Source organism: Pongo abelii, chromosome 14, assembly GCF_028885655.2.
Source record: "Pongo abelii isolate AG06213 chromosome 14, NHGRI_mPonAbe1-v2.0_pri, whole genome shotgun sequence".
Classification (NCBI taxonomy): Eukaryota; Metazoa; Chordata; class Mammalia; order Primates; family Hominidae; genus Pongo; species Pongo abelii.
In genome coordinates, this window is record NC_071999.2 from 37,873,171 (window position 1) to 37,886,649 (window position 13,479).

The 13,479-nt window shown below is 44.7% G+C and overlaps 1 long non-coding RNA gene across 1 annotated transcript in view; it reads left to right on the plus strand.

Moving 5' to 3' along the window:
• Positions 1 to 314: 314 nt before the first annotated feature.
• Positions 315 to 13,479, plus strand: part of LOC129049479 (uncharacterized) — a 41,269-nt gene continuing 28,104 nt past the window's right edge. The window contains exons 1-2 of the long non-coding RNA XR_008512584.2: positions 315 to 451; positions 12,160 to 12,316. This is a non-coding gene — a long non-coding RNA (uncharacterized LOC129049479). The remainder of the gene's footprint in view (positions 452 to 12,159; positions 12,317 to 13,479) is intronic.

Here is a 13,479-nt window from a genome sequence, read left to right on the forward strand (position 1 = left end):
AATTTCTACAAGAAACAGTTCAGATTCCTGCCCTACACTCAACAGTTCAGGCTTCAATCTCAATGTAGTTTAATCTTTAGAGGATCATTTGTCTTCAATCTCAATGTAGTTTAATCTTTAGAAGATCACTTGTTTTTTGCCGCAAGGCATTCTTTAAGTAGGCAGCCAGGCTCACTTGAGCACGGGCAAACCTGCACGTCGCAGCACCCAATCCAAGTGGAAAAAAAAGTCCAGGGGAAACATTAATCAGGTGTGAATCTTACAGATGAGAAAATTGTGAGGGGCAGCAGGATAGCAGAGGAAAAGCATCTGTCTAGCGTTTGTTGGCTCACCAAGCCCAGGAGGATGGGTTGCCTAGCAACTCCCAGTCACTTCAGACCAGTGCTAGGCAACAACATGCAATCTGTCAGCCACATCTGATCGGTGTTTTCTCCTGGTTTTTAGAAGACATGTAGGTATTTCAGCAGCATCTAATTATCTTGATTTCATTCACTTCACTGTCTGCATCGGGTATCTAGTCTCCCCCCATCCCTCCCTCCCTGTAATGTTCAAATGCTCTTCTCATGCAGGAAGGAACCTAAACCTTGGAGGGAAATTTCATCCATTTCAGGGAAGAGGAATATGAAAATGTGTCATTTTTGTTACATTAGGCATTTCCCACTTTTCATTAAGCCAGCCGTCTATGATCATTTTCAGGGTTCCTTACAGACATACAAATCATTAGAGACACAAAGAGAAATTAACTGACAAATGCCTAGGAAACCAGGACCTATATTTCATGATGATCGTGGCCATTCTACTGCCTGCTTGCTTCCCCATGGGAGGAGAGATGGGCACGTGGTAATATGGGTTCATCTGATTTCTGCGGTCCAGCAATCAATGGTGTTTATTGAGCCGATTGAGCACTTTCTGTGTATTCACTTTTTTTTCTTTTTAAATTCTCACGGTAACCCTATTGCTAGTTCCATTTCACATTTGAGGAAAATGTCTCAGGAAGCCCAAGTTTCTAAGGCACATAGTTCCTTAATGGCTCTAGGTGTCCTTTGGTGTCTTTCCAAAGTTATATGTGACATGGTCTGTGCCCATGGTCTGTGCTAGTTGGGAAACTGGTAATGATTTTGAATTATGGGACTTTTTAAAAATTCAAGACAAAATAGAATTCAGAGGGATTCAGAATAGGGGAAGTCTATGGTTGTCATCTTTCAGGGAATGAGCCTATAAAAAGGCTTAAAGAAATTGAGGAGAGGATTCCATGCTCCCCTGAATATTCTTCCAGTACAGCCACTAAAAAGCAGTGGCATCTTTTGGGTCTTCAGGCCAGTCTTTAACTTTCAGAGGGCAGTGCAAAAGGTGGAAACAAAAGTGAACCTAGGCCGTACTCTGCCCCTGGTTTTGGTTGAACTTTAGACTCATAGTTTTACAAGCCCCTATATGCACGGGTCTCCAGGCACCCCACCACTTCATATAGGTCCTGGCTGCCACGTAAACATCCACCTATTCAGAGACCGGGTTGAAAATGAGATAAATATTAATCTTTCCTGGCATGGCAGTGCCTGATTTTCCAATTAGGAACTAGAAAACAAACGGAAAATCAAGTTGCTCAGAGAACAGAAAAGGGCGGGGGTGGGGGGAACGAATCAAGAGGATTGGTTCAAGGTCAAAGTGAATAAGGTGATAACTTACCAGCATGTGAGCTATCTTTTTATTTTTAGAATAGCTCTTTCTAAAGTTTATTGCTTTTGGAAAGAAGTTTTAGGATATTATTATATTTGAATGTTCTAATGCCTGGGTATCATCCCCTACACACACACACACACACACACACACACACACACACTCACTCACACACATCATGGCTTTGTTAAGCTATTGAGTCTCAGATCACCTGTAAAGGGTATTAAGTAGGGCAATGATTCTTAAACTTTAATGAACATATAAATCATCATGCCAAAAAGCAGATCCTTAGGTGAGGTGAAGCTCAAGATTCTGTCTTCCTAACAGACTTTTGATCCAGAAATCATATTTTGAGTAGCAAGGCTTTAGAGGCTTACTGATTAGAATCAGAAATTGGGTTAGAGGATCCCACAGGTACTTCTGCTTTTTAAGATATTATTCATGATTAGAGTGTTGTTTAAATTCAAACCATCAAAGGTAGCAAAAATTGGCAGACTCACTGAATCTCAGCATTGGAGACCACTCTGTTCTCTGGAAAACTCCCTGCTGATGTAACCTATTCTTTTTCCCCAGCAGCAGTGAGGTTTGAAGTGATGCTTGACACCACGGTACAGAACCTCTTGGAATCCTTGCCACAATTCTTTGAAGTAACTGTTATTACTTTTATTTTCAAAGTGAGGAAACGGATAGGAATGGCCATGAAGTATGAGCATGAACTGAAGAGAGGTAAACAATGATTAATAGCAATGTCTGCTGGGCTGCTCCAGGGATCTTTATTGCATTTTATCTAACAGCCTCATTAATGGTCTAGAAGAGGTAGATGCTAACAGAACTTTAATTAAATTCATGGTGGATATTAAATTGGAAGTGATTGTGAGTCTCAGGAAAGGCAGAAAGGCAACCTCAGAGTACATGATGAGTAGAAGATAAAATGAAATCCAGCATTAATAGGTGAAGAGAAATGCCTTCTGCACATGGCTGGCATGGAAATAATAAGGTTTTCAGAGACTGGCTTACTGTGTGCCAGACATTGTCCTGGATGCTTTGGAGATTAAGTCTTTTGTTCTTTCCAATAACATGACGGGGTGGACGCTATTGTAATTCTAACTTTGGGTACCTAAGGAGATTGAGGCTGGGAGAGGTGAAGGGGCTGACAAGGTACCCTGGTGGCAAGTGGTCTAGAAATTTAACAAAATAAATCCTCCTGAGTCTTTTGGTCTTATAGTTATTTTCCTATAGAGTTACAAAAGAGTTGTAAAACTACGCTTTAGAAATGTTTCTGTTTATTTGGCTTAAGTGGAAATGAGTATTTTTTGTGTATTAGCCTCAGGACAACCTATTTCAAGAAATCCGTTTTGAAAGAGATGTTTATAGCATCCATTTCATGACTGCCGTGACTACTTGGGCATCCAGAAAGGGGCCCTGGCTGTCAGAAAGCAGCACAGACTTTGGGGGTAGAGGCTTGATCTGTTGGTTTACTCTACATCTCCAGTTTCTAGAAGAGTGCCCGACATATGGTAGACATTCAAGAAAGAATTATTAAAAATATGTCAATTAGTCTACGTTGATTTAGCATCAGTAGCTTTAACTTGGTATTCAGAAAGCTTTAGGTAGTGGGTTTAATAGCAGAGACAAAGGCTGTGAGTGTTGGGTGGTGACACATTTCTGCTCCATAGACTTAGAAGTTTGACCTTGGCCCTACTGCCATTTCTAATGTGTAGCCTGGGCAAGTAATTCATCAAGGTTTTCTTGCCCATAAGGAGGGATCATGGTTTTGCCCTTCCTTGCCTTCACAGATGGGGAGAATCACATAAGAAGAAGGCTGAGAAGGCATGCTGTCAACTGTAAGCCACAATACTAATGTTTGTTATTATCATACAATTAGGACCTCGCACTGTGTTTATCAAATTTGATATCCCTAGGCTAATATTTGGGAGACAATTAAGCTAGTTTAACCACTCAAATAAATTCACTGTAACACTAAGCTAGTCCAAGAGAGTATGGCTCATCACTTCAGAGCAGATGGCAACAGACTATATTTTCTTTGCTGGGTGAACTTCAGAATCTTTGGAGACTGGGCCCAGGAATGTTGTTATGAAAAATGCCTCCATATGATTGTGATGTTCTGGATGTTCTGCCAGGTTTGAGAATAATGACAAGGTGAAGAGAAAACTTGCTTCCTAAGGAGAAAGGGGAGGGCTGGGAGAACAAATGGCTGGAAGGCAAGTAAGTGGTCAAAGGATGCCAAAGGGTGGGGAGTGCTGGACAACCTTGACTTTAGACAGGAAAGAGGTAATAGGAAACGGTTTCAAAGTCAATGTCACAGGCTGTGCCTTGCGTGAGTAATGCAGGGGCTCCCATCACCCAGCTCAGGGCGGAGTGCTTAGTGTCTATACCAGGAGAGGAAACAGAGTCAGTATTTGCTAGTTCTGGTAATTGAGGATCATTTTGCAAACAGATGTTTCTAGAGTTGGCTTTCATGCCACTGACTGAGCTCCCTCGTTCACATAGAGTTGCATTAGTTTCCCCTTTCTTTGTACCTTCTGACCCATCCATTTCCCCATGCCCAGCAGTGGGTGTAAATCACAGTCATTCATTGATTCAACAATTATTGGTTGTGTGCCCACTCTTTGCCAGCCCCTATGAGAGGCCCTGAGAACTCTATTCCCAGGGAACAAAACAGACAAGTCCATGCCTTCTTAGAGACCACGTTGAAATGGGGAGACAGACATGAATGAAATAAATAAATGCACATAAAAGTTTAAAAAACCCCAAAACTCTGTGTGTACCATGAAGGAAATATGCAGGGCTGATGAGAGCCTACAGTAGAAAGGTGTGCTGCAGTGAAGGTGTCCAGAATGGTGTTCCTGAAGGAGTGGCATTTGTGATAGTACCCAAGGGTGGTGGAAGCTGACTAGGTGAGGGGAGTGGAGGAAGGAGTAATTCACAGTGCTCAGGAGTGAGGGATCTGTCACAGGAAGACAGGCGTGGCTGGGGGACAGAGATGGTGGCCTGGCAGGTGTCTGGGTGAGGCCTCTGTCTTAAAGGAAATGGGAGACCTGGAAGTTTCTAAGGGAAGAATGGCAGTGTGCATAGGAGGTATATGAGGAAGAAAGAGAGAGAGAGAGAGAAAGAAAGAGAGACAGAGAGAAAGAGAGAGAGAGACTGTACTAGTTTGCTCTGGCTGCCATAATAAAATACTATAGACTGGGTGGCTTAAAAGTCAGGAGGCTGGATGTCCAAGATCAAGGTGTTGGCAGTGTGGGCTCTCCCGAGGCCTCTCTCCTTGGCTGTCTTCTCTCTGCCTGGTGCTCTCTCGATGTAGTTCCTCTGTGCATGCACCCCCTGAGTGTCTCTTTCTCTTTTTATAAGACACCTATCAGATTGGATTAAGGCCCACCCTAATGCCCTTATTTTAACTTAACCACCTCTTTCAAGGCCTTATTTTCAAGTGCACTCATACTCTGGGGTACTAGACTACAACATACACATTTTTTTTTTTTTGGTGGGGTGGGGTGGGGAGGGGGAAACAGCTTGGCCCAGAACAGGGGTGTAGGCAGATTTATGGTTTTTTTCTTTCTTAAAAATTTGTTATTTCCCTAGGTTATTGGGGAACAGGTGGTGTTTGGTTACATGAGTAAGTTCTTTAGTGGTGATTTGTGAGATTTTGGTGTACCCATCATTACCCGAGCAGTATACACCGCACCCAGTTTGTAGTCTTTTATCCCTCATTCCCTTCCCACCCTTTCCCTCTGAGTCCCCAAAGTCTGGTTTCTCTGGCCTCAAGTGGAGAATGAATGGAAGCAAGCACCTAGCTGAAGCTCCCACGGTGGCCTGGGCTCAGTTCATGCCACGTGCTCTGGAATATGCTCTATCCAGGCAGTGCCTCAACCCTCTGTCCTGTCTCCTATGACGACTATTCCCTTTACGTGCAGAACATTCTAGTGCTGTGAAAATCTGAACACTGCTTTACAAGCTATACTTTATTTATTTTCACTTTCAGTTGGAAGTCATTTTTAATATTTAAGTACAAAAAGTGAGTGCTGGCTTTATTATTATTATTATTTACACACACAGGTCTAATAGACAAAAAGTGCAGAGAAAATGAGCTCACATTCCTGTCCTTCACAGCCCTCATCCTGTGGCTAAAGCTGCAGCCGGCCTCCCTCCTGTCCAACATACATAAGGACTCACAGTGGCTGCTTTACGCTACTATTGTAATGCATTTTGTGTGTTTCATAGTGTATACACGCTGTTTTCTCTCTCTCTCTCTCTTTTTAAAGCAGTTGTTAATGATCAGGGGTACCACCCTTCCACTAGCATCAGTTGCTACCTCACAATCAGATAGTGAGGAAATCTTCCAGTTAGGAGCAATTGATTGAAAGGAGTTGGGGGGTGAGGGAGGTGGTGGCCAGGGCTGGAATAACCACAGCATGGCTGCACTCTGGCAACAGAGTGAGGACAGAAGTAAGTCAGGAGAGCGTGGAGAGCACAGTGGCGAGTTAAGCCCTCTTTGTGAGACAATGTGAGGAGAATTCTTGCCACCAGGTTTAGATAAATCCATGTAACAAAGTTAAAAAAAAATCAAAATAATCAGGAATTCAAACACTATTGAATTTAAAATTCCCCCACCGAGACAGCTCAAATATAGCAGTCACCATCTAGATCTTTCCAGGAAGTGAAGGAGGGCCCCTGGCATTCCTCTGGACAGCCGTGTGGGGCTGGAGACGTATCTGCCGGTGCTGCTGCTGCTGCGGTTGCCCCGTTTGCAACTTCTCTGTCTCAAAGATGACAACAAGAACCAGAATTATCAAGAAAGAGGTTCCAATCCACAAGGCTGCCCTGGAAAACCAGTACATTTTTTGAGCCACGAAGAGGGGAAAGATGAAAAGTGGCTCTGCCCTCGGAATGGCCCCTCTCCGGAACATCTCCTTCAGGCCCCATGGCCTCTCCGACAGGGTCTCGTCTGGCTCCTTGTGGTCGCCCTCATCCAGCTCCTCCTCAGTCTTTTGGGAGCAATTTATCCACTGACAGGGGTTCCCCATCGCTGGCGTGGGAGCCACGGCTCTGACGAGCTAGACTTTAAAATATTAGCAAATTGGCCGAGCACGGTGGCTCACGCCTGTAATCCCAGCACTTTGCGAGGCTAAGGCGGGCGGATCACCTGAGGTCGGGAGTTTGAGACCAGCTTCCCCAGCATGGCGAAACCCCGTCTCTACTAAAAATACAAAAATTAGCCAGGCGTGATGGCGGGCACCTGTAATCGCAGCTACTTGGGAGGTTGAGGCGGGAGAATCTCTTGAACCCGGAAGGCCGAAGTTGCAGTGAGCCAAGATCAGACCACTGCACTCCAGCATGGGTGACAAGGGCAAAATTCCGTTTCAAAATTAAATAAATAAATAAATAAATAAATAATAAGCAAATTTGGTGCTAGAAAATTTTGCATTGGAACAGTACTTCCAAGTTTGAGTTTTCAAGCAAGCAACAAAAGAACCCAAAACAAAAAAATAAAAAACCAGTCACCTAAAGGCAACAGGAAACCATTTTCATAACTTAATTTTAAAAACATCCGATAAATAAAATAATTTTATTTTATTGCATTTTTCTTTTGCCGAAGCATTACTTAAAATAAAATAAGTGAACACATATTAGCTGTCCTTTAAAATGTGCTTCTCTGACTTGTCAGTATGTTTTAAAGAATGAAAAATGAGAGAAACTTATATTGCTTAGCTATTGCAAGTTAATTTTATATTTCTAGTCCTTGAGAGTATAAGAAAAACGAGAACAACAAATCAGAGTAAATAAAAATCATCTACCCATTCAGATAATCAGCACCATCAACAATTCATTGTAAGGAAATGCTTTTTTTTTTTTTTTTTTTTTCGTGAGACGGAGTCTGGCTCTGTCGCCCAGGCTGGAGTGCGCAATCTCGGTTCACTGCAAGCTCCGCCTCCTGGGTTCACGCCATTCTCCTGCCTCAGCCTCCCGAGTAGCTGGGACTACAGGTGCCCGCCGCCACGCCTGCCTAATTTTTTGTATTTTTAGTAGAAACAGGGTTTCACCATGTTAGTCAGGATGGTCTGGATCTCCTGACCTCGTGATCCGCCCGCCTCGGCCTCCCAAAGTGCTGGGATTACAGGCGTGAGCCACCGCGCCCGGCCAGAAAACGCTTTCTAAAACTTTAAAAGATGGCAATATTGAAGAACCTCATTCAGAAAATAAACCGTGGCCTACAATGGGAAGAATGAGGGATATCAGAATCATTGTTAGTCATTCAATGTGTATTTTGTATCTGCTATGCACAATAACGTTTCTCAAATATGGTTGCTGGACCAACTTACATTCAAATCACCTGGGAAATGTGTTCCACATGCACATTTTTGGGCCTGATTCTAGACCAAATCCAAATACCTGGGCAAGTGATCCGTAAATCAGCAGCTATAACCCATCTCAAATCACTGCAGGTGATTTTTAAATCCAGCTGTGTTTGAGGACCACTGTCATTGACAAATGTGTTCTGTTACATGAGGGGAAAAGGGGGAAATCACTTCCATGTGTCTGCCCTAAACGATTTATGATTGGCTTAGGAAGCTTACATGGAAATATGAAACCGTAAGGAAACACATCACAGCCTAGAATTGCTGACTTCAAGAGACCACCGTGGTGATTTAGCTTAATCCTTTCATTTTAAAAGTGAGTAACGCACACCAAGAAGGCTGACTCAGGTCACACACTTAGGGTGAGTGCTGGGGTTTGAATCTAGCCTCTAGTTCAGCATTTGGTCTCCTCTAATGACACATAAAGCACTACCCTTGCATTGCTTCAAATCCATCCAGATGCAGTTCATAGTTCTTACAAAGAGGACCAGACCAGCTTTCTAGTGAAGAAGCTTAACTTTTGTTTTTAAGAGATCACATAATCTTCTCTCTTTTTCAAGTCTGAAATAAAACCATGCAAGCATTCTGCAAATCATGTTCCTGGGAAAAGCTCATCATCTGTGGTGGTTGTTGACTAGAACATCAGCTAGGAAAAAAAAAAAAAAAAAAGCAAAAAAAAGCTAAGGTCATCCAGGTTGGGCATGTGGCCTGTTGAGCTTCACTGGTTCCTGGAATTCTGAAGTAGTCTCCTGTAATTAATTTTTAACTTATCTAGGTCTGTTTGTTACAATAAAATTTTCTTCTTGAGGAGCAAAATAATGAAGGGATAGGAAATTATTTTATCCTGAAAGGTTGAGGGAGTTTAATATCATTAAGAATGCAAAGTGTTTTATATAACTTAGAACCAGAGAAGAAACAAGTTCACTAGCTCACGAGGGATTTGGGCTGTAAAGAATGAAACACTTCCAGAAACTGAGGGTTGTGACACATCAGGAACTGCTGCCAAGAGAAGAGCATTGGCATCTCCTCATGCAGGGGATTTTGGAAGACAAATGGACTATCAACTTTCTTGCAATTCTCTTGGGTTTTCTCCTCCAGGACTATGGTTTCCACCCTCCCCTACGTTAGAAAGTCCTTCAGATCCTAATCCTCAGTCCTTAACACGATGATGATCCTACTCTTGCCTCCTGGTCTCTTGGCATAAGGAGCCCAAAGTGCCTGGGTGGCAGCTGTCAGTGGAAGTTCAGTGGGACTCTTGCTGTGTGCAGCAGTAGAAGTATCCCCCTTTGAGAGTCAGAACCTGTGACCCTATAGAGCTCAGAAGTGCAGGGACTGGAGGCAAACTACCACCCAATGTTTTTAAATTTCCAATTGCCTTGTAGATATCTTCACTTGGATATCCCCCATCATTTCAGCCTCAGCTGGTCCAAAATCCGAAATCAAGCCCATCTTTTCTCCCAACCCATTTTTCTCCTTTTAATTGGACCATCATGGTTAAAAGCATTGCTCATGCATGACACCACCAACACCGGAAGTTCCTGAATCATCTTCCACAACGTCCTCTCTGCTCACATCTTATTTGTTAACAACGCTTTTAAACTTATCATACGAATATCTTTCAAGGAAAGTGTCCAGTGGGTGTTAGTGTTAGTTAAAGTCTTCTGGAGTTAGTGTCACAGGTGCCTGAATGCTGCCTTATTCGTCTGGGCTAGGCTGAAGTGTGCAGAGCAGTGCTGGTGGCTCAGCTTGCAGCTGGCCCACCTGGGGCTGGGGGTACCATGGCAGGTTGGGTTCCCCCTGGGAAGCAGATCCTAAGATGGAGATTTGTGTGCAGGAAAAGGATTAGGGAGCGTTCTTAGGATGGATGTCTGTGGGGAAAGGGAAGGAAGCAGGATCGGGAAGAGGGAGAACTAGGGCAGCAATGAAGTCACAAGATCTCAGCCCACCCCACAGGGAGAACTAAAGCTGGGATGGCCTTTCTGAGTTGTCCCCAAGGTGGATCTGTCATTGGATGCAGGCTTCCCTGGAAAGGGGTGTGATCTTGGGTGAGGCAGCTCTGTTTAGCCAAAGTCATTCTTGAAGATGGTGACAGCTAAGAGCTGTTATCAGATAATCTTCCTAACAGATGGGTGAATGAATCCTTCCATCCTCAGGCAGGGGCCCTTGGTAGGCAGCACAGTCTCCACGACAGCTCATATTTTTCCCCTTTTGGAGCCTTTTCCTTCATCTGGGTACTGGGAAGAGGTCCTTCAGCTCTCTGGTGCACCTCTTCTCCTGGGGAAAACTTAGAACAGGAATGTTGGTGGAGGGAGCCATAGTCACCACTGCTGTAGTTGGACTTGAGGCTGCAACTGCCTCATTATCTCCCTCCTCTATTTCTCATTCTGGATTCCCCTCTGCTTGTGCTTACTTGGTGGAGAGACCGAGACCCTCATCCCTGAGCTATGCAAGCGTTTGTTTGCATTCACTTCTAAGGCCATGGGTGTTGCACTTGTCCAGGTACTGTACAATTGGCCAGGACTGGGGAGGCCTAATAAGTTCACCTGGTTACCAAACATATTTCTTCTTGCTCCTGTTTGTAACAGCAACTCGACTTCCTCCTGATGATCAAGGTCTATTGTCTCTGTCAGAATGGAGATCTTCTTCTTGTCTGCTGGTCCCTTGGCATAAAGAGCCTGAGTGCCCAGTGGCAGCCATAGCTGAAAGTTCAGTGGGCTTCTCTCTGTATCCATCAGTAGTTGTGTCCCTCTTTGAGAGCCAGAAACTGTTAACCTATGGAGCTTAGAGGTACAGGGACCAGAGGCAAAACTTTTCTGCAAGATGATAAGTTGGGCCATTCCTGCTCCCACCTGTTGTTTCCTGGACCCATGTGCTATATGCTGCTCATTGGCTTAGCATGCAAACTGTGTGTTGCAGGGTGCACCCTGTCTGTACAGGGCATCACATCCTCATTGACTCCTCATCTGTGCCTTTGGAAGATACTTCTGTCCATCTGTTAGGCCAGCAGCTTCAGGGCTGGATGGGATGTGAGATACCAGTGGGTCTCATGGTCATGGGGCTACTGTCTCACCTCCTGTGCCGTAAAGTAAGGCTCTTGATGCTATGTGAGCACAATGTTACGTGGGATGTGAGAATGTGGATCAAACACTCTGGACTCTTCAGGTAGTAGTGCTGGCTAGGGCCCTGCAAGCAAGAAAGGCAAACCCATACCAGAATGTTGTCAGTTCTGCTGAAATGAATTGCCGCCACTTCCAACATAAAAGGGGCCCCATATGGCCATTTTGCCACCAAGTGGCCGGTTGGTTTCCTTGAGGGAAGTTGCCGTATTGGAGCCTGGTGTTGATTTGTGTTGCGGGCAGGGTTTCCTTCAGCATGGGCAGTAGCCAGATCAGCCTTGGTGAGAGGGAGGCCATGCTGTTGGGGCCGTGCCTGACCTCCATCCGTGCCGTTTGGCTACCTCATTCATGTGACAATTGGGTTAGCACGATAAAGAAATATTTAAAACTTCCCTCAGTTTAAATTTCAAATATGGTAAATATTTATAAATATAATTCACATGGTCAAAAACTCTTGAGTCCACAATCTTTTTTTAGAGTAAAAAGGGGTCCTGAGACTAAAATATTTGAGAAGCACCGTCCTAGGTCAGTCATTGTGCTTCTGATTGGTCAGAACTACTGGGTGTTGTGTCCATCCCTCACTGTGGGCTGGGGATGGGGAAGGGGCAGGCCTCTTTGAAACTCTGTAGCCTATGAATGGGGGATAAGTGGCTCACAAAAGAAAACCCAGGAGCTACTGTCAGCAAAGCGGGGATGCATACTACAACAAAAAGACAAAGAAACCAAAAAATCAAACAACAGGTGTCTACCACATTAAGGGGCTTAGTTTCACTATTTCTTGAACCCTCAGGGCTTGGTATCATGTAGAATAAATACTGTTTGTTTAATAACTGAATGAATGAATGCATAAACAAAGGCTGGGAGATGACTCAGATAACTGCTTGAGGTCCTTCTAACCCCATATTCTGAAGGGCGTGTGTGTGTGTGTGTGTGTGTGTGTGTGGACATTAAATAGGTAGGTGATCATGACTACAGAATTGGCATTTTTGAAGCCCCCACAGCCAAAGGGTCAGACCAGAGCCCAGCCAGGAACCTAGAACAAGCTGGCCAGTGGAGGCAGCAGGAGTGGCCACAGATCACAACCCCCTGCCCTGGGAGGACACTGGGAAACCAGGTGGAGCTCTGAAGAGGAGGCCCACAAGTTCAGAGGTAAGAGACAATTGATTATGCTATTTAGAAATGACATGGCAAGTTCACGGACGGTGAGCTACCAGTATGCATGCTTGGAAGCAGTTGTCATTTGGAAGTGACCCGGTATGCCGTCTGTGTATCTGAATATGAGAGCTACCCATTTAAGGATGAATTTAGAGGGGCTCAGAAAAGAGTGCAACTAATAGAGCTCTGCAGGTTTGGGTGGATGCCAAACAGCTATGGGAGACTGAGGGAGTGACAGAAGTACTTTTAACAAATAATTGTGGCCAGGTGAGGTAGCTCATACCTGTAATACCAGCATTTTGGGAGGCTGAGGTGGGAGGATCATCTGAGGTCAGGAGTTTGAGACCAGCTTGGCCAACATGCTGAAACCCCGTCTCTACTAAAAGTACAAAAATTAGCCAGGCATGGTGGCACGTGCCTGTAGTCCCAGCTACTACTAGGGAGGCTGAAGCAGGAGAATCGCTTGAACTTGAGAGGCAGAGGTTGCAGTGAGCCAAGATTGCACCACTGAACTCCAGCCTGGGCAACAGAGCGAGACACCCTCTCAAAAAACAAACAAACAAACAAATCTTGCACTGTGGGTGCCCAGGGAAGAGAGACTGCTGAAGAGAGTCAGAGCATTCTTCTGGGCCAGGAAGGTTGACATGGGATTGCTGCTCACATCCCAGACAGGGTGCTCCATGCTCCCTGGCTTGCTGGTGCTGCTGCTGAAACTCCGAGCAGGCCCAGCACAACATGTGCTCATATTTTCCTTGTTTCTGTGAGAGAAGATCGCATGACTTTGGGGTTTCCAGATGTCTAAAATTGAAGTGTGTGAAATTGAGTATGGCTAACAGCCCAACAAGATGTGAAATTCTACTAGGGATTTCCCTGCCCAATAGAGATGGACCAACTCCACTCAAGTATAGGGATGACCCATGTTATAGCTGAACCCAGGAGAGGGCAGGAGGGGAGGTCTCCTGGGCTGCTCTGTGATGGAATGTGATGTCTGCATTCTGGATGGCTTCCCAATCTGGGGAGGAGCAGAGCTGGATAACTGGAATGTGCAGTGAGGTGAAGATGAGATTTCTCACCTTGATCTGTCCTCAGAGAACAAGCGTTTATCAGTTGAGACATACATACAGATACATGGGCTCACAAAGTGAAAGCTATCCAGG